This window comes from Garra rufa, chromosome 2, assembly GCF_049309525.1.
Source record: "Garra rufa chromosome 2, GarRuf1.0, whole genome shotgun sequence".
NCBI classification, from domain to species: domain Eukaryota; kingdom Metazoa; phylum Chordata; class Actinopteri; order Cypriniformes; family Cyprinidae; genus Garra; species Garra rufa.
In genome coordinates, this window is record NC_133362.1 from 27,516,287 (window position 1) to 27,537,388 (window position 21,102).

The window sequence follows — 21,102 nt, forward strand, 5'->3', positions numbered from 1 at the left end:
CTGTGAGCACGCACACACACCATAAATCAATACAATAAAACCCTGCAGGACAAAAGTGCATAAACTTTGGTTGGCAAATTCATCTTTATATGCTTTCATAGGAATGAATGAAGATCTGTCATTTCAGAGCTTAACAGCTATATTAAAACATGGCCAACAACAGCCCATGTCTGACATTACCTGAAAATATGAATATTAAATGTGCATGCGCTGTAAGGCGTCTGTTTTTAAGAGTAATAACTGTAATTCTATCACTGCACAGTTATAGAGGGAAATAAAAGGAAAATAGAACAGAAAAAAACAAATACAGAAGAATATGAAAATATGAATCTGAAGTGATATAACGTGATGACAGTCACAATGAATATGAGCACACATTTGCTTCTCGCAAATGCTTTAAAACTACTGATAAATCGGTGTTAAAATATTGGTTAAAAGTCTCTATTTAAAAAAACAAACAAAAGGAAACAATAATTGTCGTCACAAATGTACGATGGATGATTAGGGCCACATTAAAAAAATGTTAAAAAAACTAAAATTATGAGATTAAAGTCATAATATTTAGAGAATAAAGTCTAAAGGTTTCAAGAATAAAGTCAAACTGTTTCAAAAATAAAGTCAAACTGTCAAGATGTTTCGAGAATAAAGTCGAAATGTCTCAAGAATAAAGTCGAACTTACGAGAATTAAATCTTAGCAATTAAAGTTATAATATTTTAAGAGCAATATGTGACCCTGGACCACAAAACCAGTCTCAAGTCGCTGGGGTATGTTTGTAGCAATAGCCAAAAATAAATTGCATGGGTCAAAATTTTTGATTTTTCTTTTATGCCAAAAATCATTAGGAAATTAAGTAAAGTTCATTGTCCATGAAGATTTTTTGTAAAATTCCTACTGTAAACATATCAAAATGTAATTTTTGATTTGTAATATGCATTGTTAAGAACCTAATTTGGACAACTTTAAAGGTGATTTTCTCAATCTTTTTGATTTTTTTGCATCCTCAGATTTCTGATTTCAAATAGATGTATCTCAGCCAAATATTGTCCTATCCTAACGAACCATACATCAATAGAAAGCTTATTTATTGAGCTTCCATATGATGTATAAATCTCAGTTTTGTCAAATTTAACCTTATGACTGCTTTTGTGGTCCAGGGTCACATATAAGTAATAAAATATAAAGAGTAATATAAGTCTCAGCTTTCAAAATCTGTCAGTTTTATAGCAAAATACAAACAATGTGTCTTGAAATAATGTGTTTTTCACGCTCTTTAATGTGATGGGACAGATCGCTTTATTCATGCAAATCAGTCGTCTTTTCGATAACAATGAGACATTCGTTCCATAAAAATTATACTGTTTTCTTTGTGAAAATTCTACCACTTACTCCGCAAAAACGTCTATGGCATCCAATCTTTCATTTCTCAAATGTATTTAATTAAAAATAAAATACAACATTCTTAAGGTTGAAGTGGACTCCAACTCGTTAGCATAAGTTATACTGTTGTCTTTTCTGAGGTATAGGCCTATAAGCTGTTTTATTCTTGGTATAATACTGTAAATGATTGGAAATAATATTAAACATCGTCAACTCATTATTTGTAGAGAGCCAGACACCCGACTGTAAAGTTTTTTACCAGTTTCAACTTAAAAACATAAGTTTACCAGCTGCCTTAAAATGTTAAGTTAAATCAACCTAAGTCATTTAAACTTACAAGTTAAATCAACTAATTTTGATTGTAATAAGTTAAAATGACTTGTAGTTTTAAGCTGATTTAACTTAAGGCAGCTGCTGAGCTTAGGTTTTTAAGTTGAATCTGGTGAAAACTTTTTACAGTGCAGTAATCGCAATAATTCTGTCAGTTTTACCACGAAATACTAGGGATGTAACGGTATTGTAAATACCGTCGTACCGCAATAGCAAATTTTTTCGATACTACCGTGGTCGCATGACTCGATAAAACGATAGGTCTTCTGAGAAAAGTTTGCTCAGGCGAATGGAGCGAACGGGAGGTAGCGGGAACTACAATTCCCATCAGCCCAGGCATGGCCATCATCCTTTGCGGTCTGTTGCCCGCCCCCCTTGAACGTCAAGTTCATTTTATTTTCGATATAGCGCCAGATCACAATAGAACTCATTTAAGGTTATCTTTCCTATAGAACAGGTCTATACATTGTTCTTTTATTAAACAAACTAAATTGCCTTATGTTATTTATCTTATTTACACGAAGGCATGTCATTTCTGTCTCTACATGGTCACGTGTTTACAATGTCTCTTCCACCAAAACACGCAGGACTCCATTCATAAAGACGGATTTTACTATTGCGCGGAATGCCACCAAAAGTTGGTCTGTCACTTAATTCAAATCGCGATATGGACTAGTGTCTGTGACAACTGAAATGCAAAAAGACCGTTTTAATATGAATCCAGCATGTTCCGTTTGCCTCTGTATGTATGAATGGTGGAGACCCGTTTTTTTTTTTTTTTTTTTTACTACACGCATACTGAAGCACACGTGACGCTAACACTAATTTTTAGCATTTGCATCTCACATGAACAGATAAACTCAATTTCCAAAGCTGCTGTGAGTGTCACTTTTACCATTTCATTTAAGAAAACTAGCATCACATCATACTGTACACACAGAACTTCACGGCAACCTGTCAAAATAAAAGTACGGTTTAACATGAAACAGAACATTAGTCTTATATTACTTTTGTACAGTATAATGTAGGTGTTTATATATTCCTATTTAAATAATTTACATAAAACAATATATATATAATAAAAAATTAATATTACAACAAGATTAACCACTTAATTGTAGAAAAAATACTACAATTATTATTTAAACGTTTTAAACTGAATATAATTTTTCTTCCATGTATTGATTTTAACAGTAAACCTCTGTTTGTTTGCCAAAAATTAAAAGGGTTTATTTTTCATTTGATTAAAAATAAATAAATGTTTATGCTTTCATTTGTTTATCAGAAAAATTAAAACACATAAGAATTTCTAAAAAAAAACAAAAACAAAAAAAAAGCGAAAGATTGTAGAGCCCTATTGTTCAAAATGTTAAAATAGAGAGTTTGACTTATTTTTCCACTGAAATTAATGTTTTTAGTTATTACACAAAGTAGGCTAAAGTACTGCGAAAAAAAGTAACATGGTTACATGGTTTAATAATTTTTTGTTATTAAAATTGAAAATTTTTGAAAAGTTCAATAAATACCGCACCGTGCCATTCATACCGAGGTATTACCGTACCGTGAAGTTTTGATACCGTTACATCCCTACGAAATACAAATTATAAATGTGTTTTTTCTCTTTATTTCCTATTTATTAAACTGAGGTGAATACAGCGTGAAAAATACATGATTGTAATACACATTGTTTGTATTTCACTATAAAACTGACAGACTTTGGAAGCTGAGACTTTGGAATATCTCCCGGTGCTCCCAATCTGGGCCATTTGCATGCGCAAAAGGCTAGAATATACGCTTAAAATATTATAAAACTTTAATCTTATATTCTATATAACTGTAACTGCTACAAATTGATTCCCAAAACATTTCGACTAGGGATGCTCATATTGACCGTTTAACCGTTAACCGACAGTAAGAATTTTAACCGATTATTACTATCAGTTAAACGGTTTAAAAGGGTTTTTTTCTATTTTATTTTATTTATTTTTATTTTTACGTTTGCTGCATGGTGAAAGAAATAATGCTATTTGTAAGTTATCTTTTTACTCACGCGCGGGTGTCGACATGTGCAGTGTGGCTGTACAGACATATTTCGCTTCACCTTTACTTAGTTAACAGATGTAGTATATGCAACTCAATGGCAAGTGGCGTTATTGGGTTATCAGAGAGTGAATCCGTGAGTGAATGTATTCAAATTCTGAATGAATTATTGTCTAGAAAGTGCGCAATAGAGTAGTTCATCGCAATCTCAAAGTGCGCAATAGAGTAGTTCATCGCAATCTCATAAAGTTATTAAAGAGTAATAAAATAACCTTTACACTGCACAATTAATCTCTTAGTTATATATTGCCAACACTTTCTTTGTTTTAATAAGAGAGTTCGCGAAAGTTTAGAAATCAGCAAAACTGAAACCGGCACTTTGGTTGGTGAGTGGATTGTAACATAGCCTCCTCTGATTGGCCACAGTGATAATCAAATCAACATACATGTCTGTGATTGGCTATTGCTGAACGATGTAAAACACGTGCTTCTCCACACGCATATGACAGTGGATGGAAGTCCCGAACCGCAAATTGAAAGGGTTTTTGTGATGGTGTTTTTTTCGCGGATCTAAGAGTTAACAGGCAGCGGTCCTGCCTATCCGTACAGCATGTGGACATGTTAAAAACTAGGCACACTGAGGTATTGGCTGGCCTGCTATATATTTTTATGTCCGACGAGAAGAATAAGACCGGTACAGTTCTTCAAAGCGCATAAAAGGATTTAGTGTGTTTTAGTTTTGTCATCTTAATTAGCTAGTTATTTAATTTATACATATTTAGTGTAGGCCTATTTATATTATTCTTTTTTTTTCATTCAGATTTTCTCTGTTCTCAGAACCGCTGCTGATGCGTGATAATTTAAGTATATGTCAATACAGTTTTTGTTGTTGCTCTGTATGCTGCTGTTTGCACGTTAAAATAAAACATTTGCTTGTATTTTTAATATATCATCACAGATACTCGTGCATTCTATTTTTATTTTAAACTAATTTATTATTCTAATTTTATCAGTTAACGGTTAATGTTCGGATAACGAGCAGCGGTTGTCGGTCAGGAAAATTAACCGAAATGAGCATCCCTAATTTCGACTTGATTCCCGTTCCAAACCCGCAAGACCTTCTTTCATCTTCTGAAGACAAATTAAGATATTTTTGATGAAATCTGAGAGCTTTCTTACCATGACATCAATGCAACTACAACGTTCAAGGCCCAGAAAGGTAATAAAGACATAATTAAAATTGTCCAGGTCCTGACATTAAAAAGAAGCAGTTGGGGAATAAAGTCATTATTTGTGTTTTCTTTCCACACAAAAAGTATTCTTGTAGCTTCATAAAATTAAGGTTGTACCACTGATGTCACATGGACTATTTTAATGATGTCCTTACTACCTTTCTGGGTCTTGAACATGGTAGTTACATTGCTGTCTATGCAAAATCAGAAAGTTCTTAGATTTATCAAAAATATCTGAATTTGTGTTCTGAAGATGAACGAAGGTCTTATAGGTTTGGAACAACATGAGGGTTAGTACCTAATTACATTTTTCATTTCTGGATAAACTAACCCTTTAATGATACTTAAGGGGCCGTTCACATGAAGCGTCTTTTGCGCGCGCAAGTTCGTTATTTCAAATGGAGACGCGCGGCTTGCGCGTGCATATTGGAAGCGACGCGGTCGCGACGCGCACGCGGTGCGACGCGCTCATTTTTTCCAGGCGCGTCCGCGCCGCATCGATTTAAAAACATCAACTTTTCAGAATGTCGCAAGCGCACCGCAGGTCATGTGACTTGAACTAACCAATCAGCTTCCTCACGTTTTTCCGTTACATTGAAACCTCAGAAGAAACCTGGAGGAGCAGCTCATCATTGTGGTCCAGGAATTTCCTGAACTTTATGATTTGTGAAGCCCCCATTATTTTGACGCTAATAGAAGAAACAATGCATGGAGATGCATAGGCTTGGAGCTAGAGCGCAGCTGATGGTTGCTTAGAAACGGCAGACGCTTCTGGAGCGCAAGCGCCCGAGCGCTTTGTTGATCAGGAAGAAAGCGGCGCGCCTAGCGTTTTCCACGCGTTTTAGGCGCGACATGTGAACGGCCCCTAAGTCATACTTGCACTCTTTCATCATTAAATTGAAGCACTGAACTGGAATTCATGCTCAGCTCCACCTCAGTGTCTATGGTTATAGCCCTGCCTGTAATAGAGAAGTACAAAGCATATTAAATAGAAATAAAAAGTACAGAATGACAAACTTGACTTGACCAGGATGCTATGCAACTTCGGTGTAGAATTTTGTCACTGCTGTGGACTTAGACAGCTAGATAAACACTACTCGACAATCTATACTGCATTAGGTCATGGCACAAGACTCTTGAGAAGGGCTGAGGGCGACATTTGGGCTGGGGCCAAAGAGGTTCATGTGTGGAAGGACACAGAGGACGGACACGCAAACGGTCTTTAAGATGGCTGACAGCCAGAGTGTTGACACCGTGCACCATCTTCACCTTCTCCAGCATAATCTCGTACAGTAAACCCTACTGCTGGTTCACAGCCAGCTTCATAGACAGTGAATCCTTGGCATCTTGGCAGGACACTGGAAACTCTGCCTCACGGAAACAGCACGGCATCGAGCACGAGCATCACGACGCCTCCAGCGGAGCCATTTTGAATCTCGACCATATGGACCATCCTTTTCATTTCAGCTTCTTGACTCTGCAGATGCCGTGCCGCTCTACGCTCCACAGCGCATGGGCTGAGATCAGAGCATGTTACAGATGGCTTGAATTTAATAATTAACTGATTAGATGCCATGAACCGTAAATTTTTAGGCTCTTTAAAGCCAGAATGCAGTCTCGGTTTAAAGCAGGCGGCAGGGCTAATGCGAGAGGAGGTCGTAGTGCGATTAAGGCCTTGAGAAAAAACACAGAGATGAGTGGAAAAAGAAAAGGACAAGAGCTTGAGGAAAGCAAACATGTCCTTCAACCTGGAAATCGCCAGATCATTATCTGCAGGGACCTGAATGTCTCCAACTCTTTTACTTCCAGCCATTTTGTTATTCTTCACCTTGTTTCTACCCCTCCAAGTTTCATGATTCTTTAATGAGCAGGATTTTTCTTGCTTTGGCATAGGATCTGCTCAGCTACTCTCCACGCTTTTGCTGTCTGAGCTAAAGGGCCTGATCATGAGTCAGGTCAGAGCACTAAACCCCACTTAAGCCCAGTGGACAACAGGCGAGGTGTAGAAGCCTCCTTAGGACTGAAGAGCACTTGACTGGAGCACGGCGGCACTGAGACCAGGAAAGCGTGGCAGAAAGCTGCAAAAAGCTGGGAAAGAGAAAGTATGTGTGCACAAAAGAGAAAGATTAAGACAGAGCGACAAGGAGACTCATAAGAGGGGTGGATAAAAGTGACTGCATGACGACAATGGCGTGGAGCAGTCTGGAGTTGGAGGATAGGACCAAGACTTAAGGTAAGAAAGAATTAAAAAAAGGGAATGATAACAGACTGATATTTAGCCCCTTCCTGGCAGACTGTCCAGAGTCAGAGCCCTTTCATTGAGCAAAGTCTATAGCCATTAGCAAGACATTAGGAGACTTAGGATCAGGTTTTTTTCACTACGTTTCTAAATCTTCCTGGACATTCAGGGAGGAAAAAAATAATTGGTTAGGGTCGGAATATCACCAAATAGAGTGCAAGATGAGAACAATGGCAGATGGATAGCTGTAAATGAAAGACAATACAATAACGTGAATGAAGGAGAATGCATGAGGGAGCTATAGAGAGATGGAGGGATGGAGAAAAGGAAAATGAAAAGGCAATAAAAGAAAACATTCACTCTACGAGGGCAAGTCTAGTCTTGTGAAACAATCCATTCCGTCACTCTAGAAAGACAGCAGCCTGCCTATTAAACACTGTGAGCTGCTATAATCTGCTGTGTGTTTGTATCAGCTACACCTCTGTCCCTCACAGACACAGACTCTAGCAAGTGTGATGGAGAATGTGCAAACCGTGGTCATGGTGACAAAGTTGTTGTCATGGTAATGAACAGGTCAGGGTCTGGATGCTAGAGGTTGAAATCCTCAGAATTGAATTGGGTTAAGACGAATGCTTTCCACAAGTCTGAGAAATGCACATTTGTGACCCTGGACCACAAAACCCGTCATAAGGGTAAATTTTTGAAAATTAAGATTTATACATAATCTATAAGCTACATAAATAAGCTTTCCATTGATGTATGGTTTTTTAGGATAAGACAATATAGCCGAGATACAACTATTTAAAAACCTGAATTCTGAGGGTGCAAAAAAAAAAAAAAAAAAAAAAAAAAAAAAAAATTCTAAATATTGAGAAAATCACTTTTAAAGTTGTCCAAATGAAGTTCTCAGCAATCCATATTACTAATCAAAAACTAAGTTTTGATATATTTACGGTGGGAAATTTACAAAATATTTTTATTGAACATGATCTTTACTTAATATCCTAATGATTTTTGGCATAAAAAAAAAATATAATTTTGACCCATACAATGTATTGTTGGCTATTGTTACAAATATACCCGTTTTGTGGTCCAGGGTCACATTTGTCAAACATACTCTTTGCCCTCATAGTTATAGCGCAATGGTCATACACGTCTGTATAGCGCCAACTGCAGTCGCGATAGTATTGTTTTAATAGGCAGGGCTCTACTTTAGAAGCACTTAAATTTAGGAGCACAAAAAAAGCAAAAAAAATCTGATAAAAAGAGCCTTACCTTTACGAGGTAATAATTGACTCTTTAAAGTAGGGCTGGGCGATATGGCCTAAAAATAAAATCCAGACTTTTTCACAAAAAATCAGATTTACGATTTACGATTTTAGCATGTAAAGAAACCTCAGCTTTTCCACAATATATATGGGCACCATATATTTTGCAATATACATTGCAACTGCATCAGTGATCGCTTTCCACCAGGCCCCATTCTTATCATACCAGACACAGTAAATGTTTGTAAGACAAATAAATATGAGATGGGAGGAAAATATATATTTCCATGCTTTTCTCTTGCACTTATATCGTATACAAAAATATACAATTTTGAACACAGAAATATTAAATTATTTAAATAACTGAAACGATCTGCCAGCAGGTGGTGGTAAGACACTGATTTAATTACTGAATCATTTCATTCATTTGATTCGTTCGAACAGATGGTTCATTCAAGAATAAAGCAAGTGACTCTTTATGAATGGGAAATTGAATCATTTCACTAGATTCGTTTAAAAACGCACGTTCATTCATAAACGAAACACCGCTGTGTTTGAGTGGAGATGCGCAGCGGCTCAGCTGTGACTTGTTTTAGACCATTTTTGATGACGAAACAGAGCAAAATCAGGCAATAGTGTTATAGTCAGACAATGTAAGTCACTTAATAATAATAACTTGTTTATTTAACTGTTGTAATAAATCAATATCTCGTTTACAAACTCCCTTAAAAATGATTAAAAGCTGTCACTCTTCTTAGTTCGCAATATCACAAAGCTCTATTATAATAAACAAAGCTACTGCACATTCAGTCTCTTATTTACACTCTCTCTACACTTGAGATACATTAGTCAACGTGCAAAACACATAGAAACCTTTGAAGCTCCACTCAGCGCAAACACTAATATGCTGGTCGGGTCAGTTGCACATGGTGCTCCTAAATAATTTTTCATAGTCGTACGCAGTAGTTTTTTTTTTTTGCCCTTGAACTGCTGGTAGCACCGGTGCGAGCTAAAATTCTTTTTAGTTGCACCATTGAGAAATTAGGTCGCACTCTAGAGCCCTGATATGCAAATAATTCGCCATTGTCTTCAATCATCTCTCTACAGTACTCTGTTTATGTGGTAAGTGAAATTGTATGTACTGTAATGTAACAGGCTAACTTGCTAGCAAGCAGCTAATCATGTCCCCTTAGTGACTCGCGTTATTTTACCAGAACGCTTTATTTGTTTTCCGTTCTGAATACAGCGGTTAATTAGGCGCCATCATGTGGTCGGACAATATTGGCTCTTAATTATTCTGCCATTGGTGCAATTACAATGTATCTAATATTTTTAATTTTAAAAAATTGCGATACCTTGATTTAATAAAAAATTAAGTTGTCTTAAAACGTAAATGCGAATTAATCGAAAAAAATCGAAAGAATCGCCCAGCCCTACTTTAAAGTGATTTACAGGGGAATTTTATATATATATTTTTTTTTTTACCTTTGTAATGGCATTTTAACTCTCAAAAGTATGTCATCAACACAAAAGTGGTTTGTGCATTTTCATGTTTAATGAGGCTAAGAGGTGGCTTGAGTGCAATCAAATTCATAAATTTATGTTGAGATTAATGTTTTATAGAATATAGAAATATTAAATGATTTCAAAAACTGAAAAGATACTTTAAAAATGAAACTACAACTGCCAGTAGGTGTCAGCACATCACTGATTTAATTACTGAATCATTCATTCATTTGCTTCATTTGAACGGCTAATTCATTCAGGAATAAAGAAAGTGACTGTCTTTATAAATAGGAAATTGAATCACTGACTCACTAGATTAATTTAAAAAAAAGATTTGATTCAAACTATTTTGGACGACAAAATAGAGCAAAATCAGGCAATAGTGTTATAGTCAGACAATGTAAGTCACTTAATATTATCTTCTTGTTTATTGAACTGTTGTATTAAATCAAGATCTCATTTACAAACTCCCTTAAAAATCATTAAAAGCTGTCGCTCATCTTACTTCATCGCAATCTCACAAAGTTCCATTATAATTAACAAAACTCTCTACACTGCACAATGAATCTCTTATTTACACTCTCTCTACACTTTGTTTATGAAAGGATTCGTGAGATATGTCTGTGATACATTACTCAATATTGCAAAAACACGTAGAAAACTTTAAAGCTCCCCTCAGCGCAAACACAAATGCTGATCAGCTCAGTTTAGGGCTGTGCAATTAACCGCAATCGCAAAAAAATCGCGATTTAAGCACATGCGATTTCTAAACCGCATAAGGCTGCGATTTTATCTATCCCCCCCAACGGCACCCCCCGCCCCCCTTGAACGTCAAGTTCATTTTAATTTCGATATAGCGCCAGATCACAATAGAAGTCATTTAAGGTTATCTTTCCTATAGAACAGGTCTATACATTGTTTTTTTATTAAACAAACTAAATTGCCTTATGTTATTTATATTATTTACATGAAGGCATGTCATTTCTGTCTCTACATGGTCGCACATTTACAATGTCTGCTCTGCGAAAACACAGACGGATCGTGGACTCCATTCATAAAATCGAATCTACTATAGCGCGAAATGCCACGGAATTCGCTGATTTTTGGATTAATAAATCAAAAGTTGGTCTGTCACTTAATTCAAATCGCGATATGGACTAGTGTCTGTGAAAACTGAAATGCAAAAAGACCATTTTAATATGAATCCTGCATGTTCCGTTTGCCTCTGTATGAATGGCGGAGACGCGTTTTTTTTCTTTACTACACACATACTGAAGCACACGTGATGCTCCCGCTAATTTTTGGCCTTTGCATCTCACATGAACAGATAACCTCAATCGCCAAAGCTGCTGTGAGTGTCACTTTTACCTTTTCATTTGAGAAAACTAGCATCATATCATACTGTACACACACAAACTTCACGGCAACCTGTCAAAATAAAAGTACGGTTTAACATGTAACAGAACAATATTAGTCTTGTATTACTTTTGTACAGTATAATGTACAAAACATACATAAAACAATATATATGATAAAAAAAATATTACAACAAGATTAACCACTTAATTGTAGAAAAAATACTACAATTATTATTTAAACGTTTTAAACTGAATATATTTTTTCTTCCATGTATTGATTTTAACAGTTTGCCAAAAATTAAAAGGGTTTATTTTTCATTTGATTAAAAATTATTAGAAAAATTAAAACATAAGAATTTCTATATAAAAAAAAAAAAAAAAAAAAAAAACCCAAAAGATTGTAGAGCCCTCAAAATGTTCAAATAGAAAGTTTTGGACTTGTTTTTCCACTGAAATGAATGTTTTCGTTATCACACAAAGTAGGCTAAAGTACCGGGGAAAAAAGTAACATGGCTAATTTATTTTATGTTTTGTTTATTAAATTTAATACTATGTTATTTCATTGTGAAATGTTTTGTTATGCACTTCTTGTGCACTGAATACATTTAGAATGTATGTATGTAGCTTGTTTGAAAAAGCAAAAACAGTTGCCAAAATCGCAAATAAAATCGCAATCGCAATATTCGTTCAAAAAAATCGCAGTATGATTATTTTGTCCATATTGCACAGCTCTAGCTCAGTTGCACTGGTGCTCTTAAATATTTCTTCACAGTCGCACGCAGTAGTTTTCAGTCGCAAATGCAAGTGAAATGGTCGCACTGTTGAGCACTGATAGGAAAGTGTTAACAGGATTAAAAAACGAAATAACCGACATGGGAAAATTATGTCGGATAGAGATCCAGAATTTTCGGTTTTGATAACTTTGATTAATTGTCCAGCCCCAAGTACCATAATTACATTAAATAATATATTTCTGTCACAGTTACTTCAAGTTAAACCAAACTTTTATTTTGACAGGTTACTGTGAAGAACTTTAAGTGTTAGTTTGTATAAGATATGGCAATAGTTTTTCTCAAAAGAAATGGTAAAACACTCACAAAGTGACTATCAGAGCAGTTTGAGGGATTATGTTTAGGCCTATGTGTTCATGTATTCATATATTAAGATATTGTATATATCCTTTATCCTCTTTAAATACTCAAGCTGCCTGAAAACAGTCTCCAAGTTACCATCCCATAATGTTCAGCAGGGGCCGGGCTCTTGTAATGGTGTCTCTACGCGTGCAGACATGTCAACGCTGGAATGCAGCCACAAAGCCCTGTGCTGCCACAACCTCTTACAGCTGGAGCGGTCGCCATAGATACAGCAGGGTCACAGTGAGGTCATCAGGTTAAAAAACACAAAACCTCACTAACTACATCAAGACACGCAAGCCAAACTCATAGCCACGCTTCCCTCCTGAACCTAAACTCGAAGCACTCAAAGTGACAACACAAGCTAGGAGCGAAGAGAGAAATAATACGGAATAAAACAGGAGGCGGAGCACAAACTCAATTCCTCAGAGGTGCTGTAAAAAGCCAGAGGGCCTGAACCAAAACACACATGAAAAATGACTTGGCATGAGAACAGCATAACAATGGCTGCGGTCTCCTGCTCTCATGCTTGGTGACCTCCATATTGAGCCACTGTAGGCAACTAATCAGCAGGCTGCCAGCAGGCTGTGCTACAATCAGTATTTTGATACATCGTGACACATTCTCAATAACGTATATATTGCATCATGACATGTCATCCAGACTAGAGGTAGCAAACTCATTTCAGGTTGAGGGCCGCATAGAGGAGAACATGTGGGCCAAATTACTTTGTTAAAAAGAAGCTTTTTCAAGGTAATGAAGTTAGCATCAATCAATGCTCCCTCTAAGCTGCTCATGTACATGGTGTTGTACTTTTGAAGTTATTCCGGCACAGACAAACTACACAGAAAATGTGTGGCGGAAAAAAGGTAAACCAGAGGTAAATGCATTTCAACTGCATGTCCATTGATTTTTTTTTTTACAGTATAGACCTGAAAAGAAATCGTCTGTGGGAATTATTAATTCCTGACATAATGTAGTGATTCATAGTTGTGCATACAAAAGCTACCATACTTTCCATTCACAAAGTTATCTTGTGCCTACAGCTGAAAGACAGGTGTGCTTATATTTAAAACAACAACACTCTTGCGAGTGTGATATTGCTTAATTACATATCATTAGTGAGGTTGTCACTAATAATTATATTGGTAATTGAGTAATCTTAATTCATAAAAATAGTCTTGAATGGGTGTGTTAAATGTCAAAATTGAAAGCATCATAATATCATAATTTGACTGAAACTGCAGGAAACAAACCCAGACTATGTACTTACAAGAAGGAAAATGCCGCCTTAGCTTCAATGTCACTCCAGTCACACAGAAGCAGCTCTGACCATAATAACCTCAAGTCATTTTGCTGGTTGTACTCTTAATATAATTGAGTACTCAAAACTGTCTTTTTAATCATGTAGTATTTATTCACAAATTTCACTAACAGGGTTCGATAAAGTACAAATATTAGAGGGAATTGTTTGCTTTGGACTTAAAACTGTAACCATGTTTATGCAAGTCATATATAAGTAAATCTGTCTTCTCATTGGTCAGAATACACCTGTTTATGTTATATCAAGAAGTTAGCGATTACACAACAAGAGCTGCTCACTCTGATGTTTACGTAACAGCTTGGTTCGTTGGGCCGTTGGGGTGGGATTGGTTTCTCACCACAAGCGAACCACTGCAGAGTAAGTTTTTAAACAGGCTGAGACAACTTCATTCAGGCAATCTCTGACTGATTATTTTGATGAACTGATTAGTTTCAGAGCGTGATTGCAGTGTTGATATAAGACTGCCTAAATGAACCGGAGTAAACTAAAGTGACAAATGATCCAGGTGTGAAAACGCCCTTAGTGTCAATAGGGCCCTATGAAATTCATTTTTTTTTTTTTTCAATTTAAATTTTTCTGGACTCTGTTTTAATGGTTAAATTAAACTTTATTAATAAAAAGCATGGCTAATACATTTAAATCATGAAACTTACACAATTTACAGCAATTTAAAAAGTTCAACAATTTTCAAAATTTTTATTTCTAAGGCCCTATGAAACACTTTTTTTTTTCAAATTTAGTTAGTAGTGTTTTTTCATTAATTTTCTGAATTCCATTTTAATGGTTTCAGTACATTTTAATAATCATAAGCATCTCTAAATAATAGATTTTTATTAAAACGAATTTATTATTATTTTATTTCTTTTTCAGAAATACTTTGTTGTGTATTTACATTTTTTTTTATAAATTCTGGTAAATATTTTTTCTTGTAAATATTCATTAAAAATAATTTTAATAATTTCAAAAAAATAATTTTAATAATAATTGTATTAATAGTAGAAGTAGTATCATCATTACATTAAGTAATATGTGACCTTGGACCACAAAACCAGTCGAAAGTAGCATGGGTATATTTGTAGCAATAGACATGGTATGGGTCAAAATTATCTATTTTTCTTGTTCCATGAATATATTTTGTAAATTTCCTACCATAAATATCTCAAAACTTAATTTTTGATTAGTTATATGCATTGCTAAGAACTTCATTTGGACAACTTTAAAAGTGATTTTTTCAATATTTCTCAATTTTTTGCACCCTCAGATTCCAGGTTTTCAAATAGTTGTATTTCAGCCAAATATTGTCCTATCCTGACAAACCATACAACAATGGAAGGCTTATTTATTCAGATGATGTATACATTAAAAAAAAAAAATGACCCTAATGACTGGTTTTGTGGTCCAGGGTCACATATATTTCTGTGGCACTTTCTTTTATTTTGATGGGTTGCTGTAAAGACCTCTACGTTTCTGTTTGTATAAGATATGATGGAAGTTTGTTTTTCTCAAAAGAAACGGTAAAATGCTCATGAAGTGACTCTCAGAGCAGTTTTAGAGATTGTTTGTGTGTTCACGTATTCATAAATTGAGGAGGCTAAAAACACAGCGAGACCACGTGCTCTAGTCACACATATTGCGTTTTGATTTAAGTGCACTGGCCTATAAATTCAGTGATATTCCACGTTATACAGTAAATTCCATTTTTATGATTGGATTCTGCAATTCTGTCCGTGTTTTCTGCCCTATGTCAATCAGCTGTACTAGAAAAATAACTCATGTGGTGCCAAAAGAAAAAGCAGCTTTAAACATAACATGAAGAAAAATATATGAAACTGCAAAATCATCTTTACGACAACACAAACATTAACAAACACAGGCCAGCACTTATAAGAAATCCTCTAAGCTCAAATCCACAGATTTGCATTCCTTTTCTTTTATAGGGCTGCGGTGAGTTTTGCAGTGGTATTATAACTCGTTTGCTGGTTATTAAACAGGAGCCTACACGGCCTGTGTTTCGGCTCTCTATGCAGAGGGAAAACAAAATCCAAAACCTCTGGGAGAAACACACTGCTGGCTGAAAATGAAAAGGAAGACTGAATGGAAAAGCCCTGCAAGCTGAAAAACACTGTTAAAAGCAGGGAGGCAGATTGGATGGAGGGATTTGTGACAGACCCCCAGTGTGTGACTCACAACAGGAGGAGGGCCCTTATGTTTCCTTTTGACATCCAGTGCCACCTATTTAATCTTATTTTCCTCCAATGTGGAAAGGAACGGATGATGAATTCAATAGAAGACCATTATTCTCCGCAGTATAACACACTGTCCCACCACACACACACATACTATAGTGTGGCACGCACCTGCTGGCAAAAAGGCCGCTACAGACGGACTTCCTACTGAGAGCAGACAGACGGGGGTGGGGAAGCAAAACACTCCATTTTTAAATTAGAAAAACCAATCTCTTACTTGCAGTGCCTGGCCATCAACAATTAGCAGAAAAACTTCAATCTCAAACGGCCGTACTGCTGTATGAAAAATGAATTCGCAAATTTTACATTTTTCCAGAGCACAGCACAGTACACAAAACTTTAGTTTTAAGCCCGTCTGTTTCTGTATATGTTCTCATGTTCATCTGCTTACATTATGCATGCAATGACCTCAACAGAATTAAGCAAATGTATGAGTGTTTGTTTGGATTATGCACTTGAATTTGTTTGTGGCAAAACCGCTCTCTTTAAAGATCAAAACCAAAAGATGGCTACTTTCTAGGGCTAAAAATAACCTCTCGTAATGGTTTTCAATATACATTGACATATATGACTTCCATTCAATCAAAGGAACCATCATTTCAACCAAACTGCCACTGCTGCAAAGCATATTCAAAATGTACAACGTAAGAAAAATATAGTAAAACTTTAGTATCTTTTATTTAGGTTATATTTATTTGATCAAAAATACAGTAAAACGGTAATGCTGTAATTTTTTTTACAATTTAAAATACCTGTTTCCCATTTCAAAATACTTAATTTAATTTCTGTGTTGTATTTTCACCAGCCATTACTCCAGTCTTCTGTGTCTTTCAGAAATTATTCTAATATGCTGATTTGGTGCTTATTTAGTATCTTATTATTATCAATGTTAGGGTCAGAAAGCTCTTGCATTTTAAAAAAATATCTTTGTGCATCTAATATTTGTGTTCCAAAGATGAACGAAGGTCTTACGGGTTTGGATCGACATAAGGGTGAGTAAATAATGACAGAATTTTTATTTTTGGGTGAACTATCCCTTTAATATTTTTGTGGAAATCTTGATTTTTTTTTTTTAAGATTCTTTGATGAATAGAGTTCAAAATTATTGAATATTATCACTCAGCCCTACTAGTTAACCAACAATATTTGAAACACTCTAAATCTATCAATGCTCTAATAAATGCATAAAAACTGCACCTGTAAGTCACCCATGCTGATGTATAAATGGTTGGCTACACAAACAGCAGGACAGCAGAGTCACACCGCTACCTCCCAGTCATGTCTGTGACAGCTGCACAAATGTCCACCAGTTGATCTGCTGAATAACCTCATTCTGAGCTCCCTTCAAACACAGATGAACTGAAAGAAAGAGCGAGAGACTGCAGGATAGGGAAGGGTTATTTCCAATATAAGAGGTAGCAAGATCACTGCTCTAATTGGAGATTCTGGCCAAAATCTCTAAACAATGGTGCCTCAAAACAGCAAGAACTAAGGGTTTGGATTCAAGAGAGAAGAGCGCCAGCCAGGACGGCACCCTGCTGGGTAAAAGGACGGCCAGAGACTGACTGATCCCACAATAAGCATAAGTGACAAAAGAACCATTTGGTACCACTGACACTACATGACACTCCAATATGGAGGATTAATGTTTTGATGGTCCATGCATGCAAAGCCCTCCTTCATCCCGAACAAAGCAGCCTTCTGGTATTTTGAGAAGGAGATGGGAAAAAGAGAGTTTGTTCTAGTATGGTCTCAAAAAGACATGATAGTGCAATGGGACTGTATGCACATCATTTTCACAAAGCAATAGGCTTCACAATCCAAATGAAATCTTAAACGCTAGAATGATTAATGCTCAACTCTTTATAAAAGCCATGAATCCTGCTACAGCCACATGTGAAAAAGTTAAACATTAATTCCTGTGATAAATCCTATACCATCCTATATACATACACATATACATATATATATATATATATATATATATATATATATAGATATAGAAAACCCACCTGAGACTGAATTTCTCACAATGACAGAGGTGCAGTGTGAGCTGTGAAATGAAGAGGCTCTGGAAGAACATGCGTTTCCATTGTTAAATGGTCAGGAGCAGCAACCTATTAAAACAAGAGACACTTTATAAGATTATATGGCTCAGAACAGCACTGTAACAATCACATTCACTACATCCAACAGGGATTACTGGCTTGATCTGTACAGCTCTTCAGTGACCTTATCAAAGACATTAATGAAAAATATTTGTAGTTTTCATGCATTGTTTTTCCCAGACAGTGGTGTACTTAGCATGCAATGTTTGTCCTAGCAACCTGTCCTGGAAGAAATTGCCACTTATGTGATAGGAGCACATTTTGACATTAAAGACTTTAAAAACTGTCACAGGTTCTCTGGTTAAATATTATTACACTCAAAAAAGGAATAAAAAAAAATACAAATGAAAATAAAAAAATAAAATAAATGAAAAAAGAATAATTTAATTAAGTTAAGTGTGACAGAGGGAAAAAAAAAAGTAATTGCTTTACGTGCTTACGTGCGTTTATGGTTTTGTGGCATTCAGCTTTTGTTTCTGAAAAACTCGATTGGCAATAGGTTTCATTTCAGATAAATTATTTCAGATAATTCTCAGGTTTGGCAGGGGATAGTAGAAAGGAAACAGCCCATACTAACCACAGTGGCAATGTCTGCCTTTTAGCAATGCAAAAATGCTCAAAGCTCAATCAAATCCCGCGCTTTGTGTTTTTTATGTTGTTGTTTTTAAATACATTTGTCAAACGATTAGCGTATTGAATTATTCTCCCTCATAATCAGTTCTTGGAGCATTTTCAAAGCACATGGCACAACCCGGTTTGGTACCGTGTAAACAACCAAATGCATGATTATGCCCATCAATTACTCACTCATCACATCCAATTAAAACATCTGGGATTAAGGGATTCATGATTATGATTTTAATCAATTCAAATAAGGCAGGTGACACCTGATGACCAAATGGCACAAATACACCATCAATCAAATTTGAAACATGTGATGCAAATCCTTTAAATCCCTACAAAATGAAGTTCCATGAACACACCGTGGCAAAGAAAACAGTCATTTTCCACAACCTTGAATCTGCAATAATACAGTGCTCATTAATACAAGAGCTCATTAAACTTGGAAATGTATGCTTCAACTCTCAACATCAGAGAACAGCAGTCTCTACAGGTGCACAATCTGTAAATGTAAATCATGTCAAAAAAGCCCAGAGCCTGAATTGAGGTCCCCGCTCACCTCACTATGTGCACACATACACACAAATTAGACTCTGTTCAATGAGCACTCTGCATTTCTATAGGAGCCCAGCAAGTCCCATTTGTTTACATGGCACTAATTAAGTGTGCTTTAATAGAGGAGCAAAAGTGCCAACAATAAGTCCCTGTGTTGGGAATGAGGGAACGTCTCAGGTTCTGTTCGTCAGTCCTGCATTACACATCACAGGAAAAAAATAAAATAAATCATAAACAATTATTACGTAAATACAAACAATACTTGTTACTATACATATCTTAATGAAGTCACGAATTGACATTAAAATGTAATGTCCAACATACACTAAAAAAAAACAATTTAGCACTGGGTGAAATATAGACAAACCCAGCGATTTGGTTGTTTTGACCCAGTGGTTGGGTTCAATTTTTAACCCCAATTAAAAATCAGACACATAATTACTAGAGGCATCAGCAATAATCAAAAGGTGAACATTTATTAATAAGGAATTTAAGAAAACGTTTATTATTTAATTATTATTTATTTAACTTAATAAGACAGCCATGAAAATAACCTTGATGCTGGCATGGCGTTAAAAAGCGAATAAATAAATAAATGTATAAAATAACATTAATTAACACCTTTTTTCAATGTTTTTAAAGAAGTCTCTTCTGCTCACCAAGCCTGCATTTATTTGATCCAAAGTACAGTAAAACAATTGAATGTTTTAAAAATATATATATTTACTGTTTAAAATAACAGTTTTCTATTTGAATATATTTTGAGATGTAATTTATTCCTGTGATCAAAGCTAAATTTTCAGCATCATTACTCCAATCTTCAATGTCACATGATCCTTCAGAAATCATTTAAATATGCTGATTTGCTGTTTAAGAAATATTTTTTTCATTATTAATATTATCAATATTTAAAACAGTTACATTTACAAGAGTACATTTTTTCAGGATTCTTTGATGAATAGAAACACCCAAAGATCAGCATTTATCTGAAATAAAAAGCTTTTGTAAAATTATATACTATTCAAAAAAAAAATTATAATAAATAAATTATAGAAATTAATACTTTTTAGCAAGGACACTTTAAATTAATCAAAGACAATATAAAGTTACAAAAGATGTTTATTTCAGATAAATGCTGTTCTTCTGAACTTTCCATTCATCAAAGAAACCTGAAAAAAGGTTATACTATATTATTATACAATAATAATAATAGTAATAATAATAATAATAATAAACGTTTTTTGAGCAGCAAATCTGAATATTAGAATGTGACTGAAATAATGATGCTTAAAAATTGAGCTTTAAAATCACAGGAATAAATTACATTTTAAAATATACTCAAATAGAAAGCAGTTATTTTAAATACAAAAAATATTTCAAAATTGTACTGTTTTTGCTGTACTTTGGATCAAATAAATGCAGGCTTGGTGAGCAGAAGAGAAAAATCTAGTAAAAAAAAAAAAAAAGTGAATATTATTCCAAAGACAATCTTCATAATCTCTACTCTGAATTTTCTGTTAATAAGCTTTTATTTTGCTCAACCTCTTAACTACGAAACCACCTGTCATATACAGGCTGCTTCTATCATCCAATCATATCACAGTGGATAAAAAAAAAAAAAAAAATCAAGTCTCGCTACTATTTTTCTAAAATAAGTCACTTTAACAAGCTAAGCAGCTCAGAACAATACATCTGCTCTTGTTATCTTTTTATAGCACAAGAACTTTAATCATGTCAAGACCGTTTACAGTGGACAGAGCAAA

At 35.1% G+C, this 21,102-nt stretch overlaps 1 protein-coding gene across 2 annotated transcripts in view; it reads right to left on the bottom strand.

The window, feature by feature from the left end:
- The window catches only part of ndst2a (N-deacetylase/N-sulfotransferase (heparan glucosaminyl) 2a), a 160,634-nt gene that overhangs the window by 111,492 nt on the left and 28,040 nt on the right, over window positions 1–21,102 (bottom strand). Inside the window, exon 2 of one of the 2 annotated variants that reach the window (XM_073835059.1) lies at window positions 18,068–18,172. The exons of the other annotated variant lie outside the window; for it this stretch is intronic. The gene's annotated coding sequence lies outside the window, so the exon portion shown is untranslated. The remainder of the gene's footprint in view (window positions 1–18,067; window positions 18,173–21,102) is intronic. 2 annotated transcript variants of the gene reach the window in all.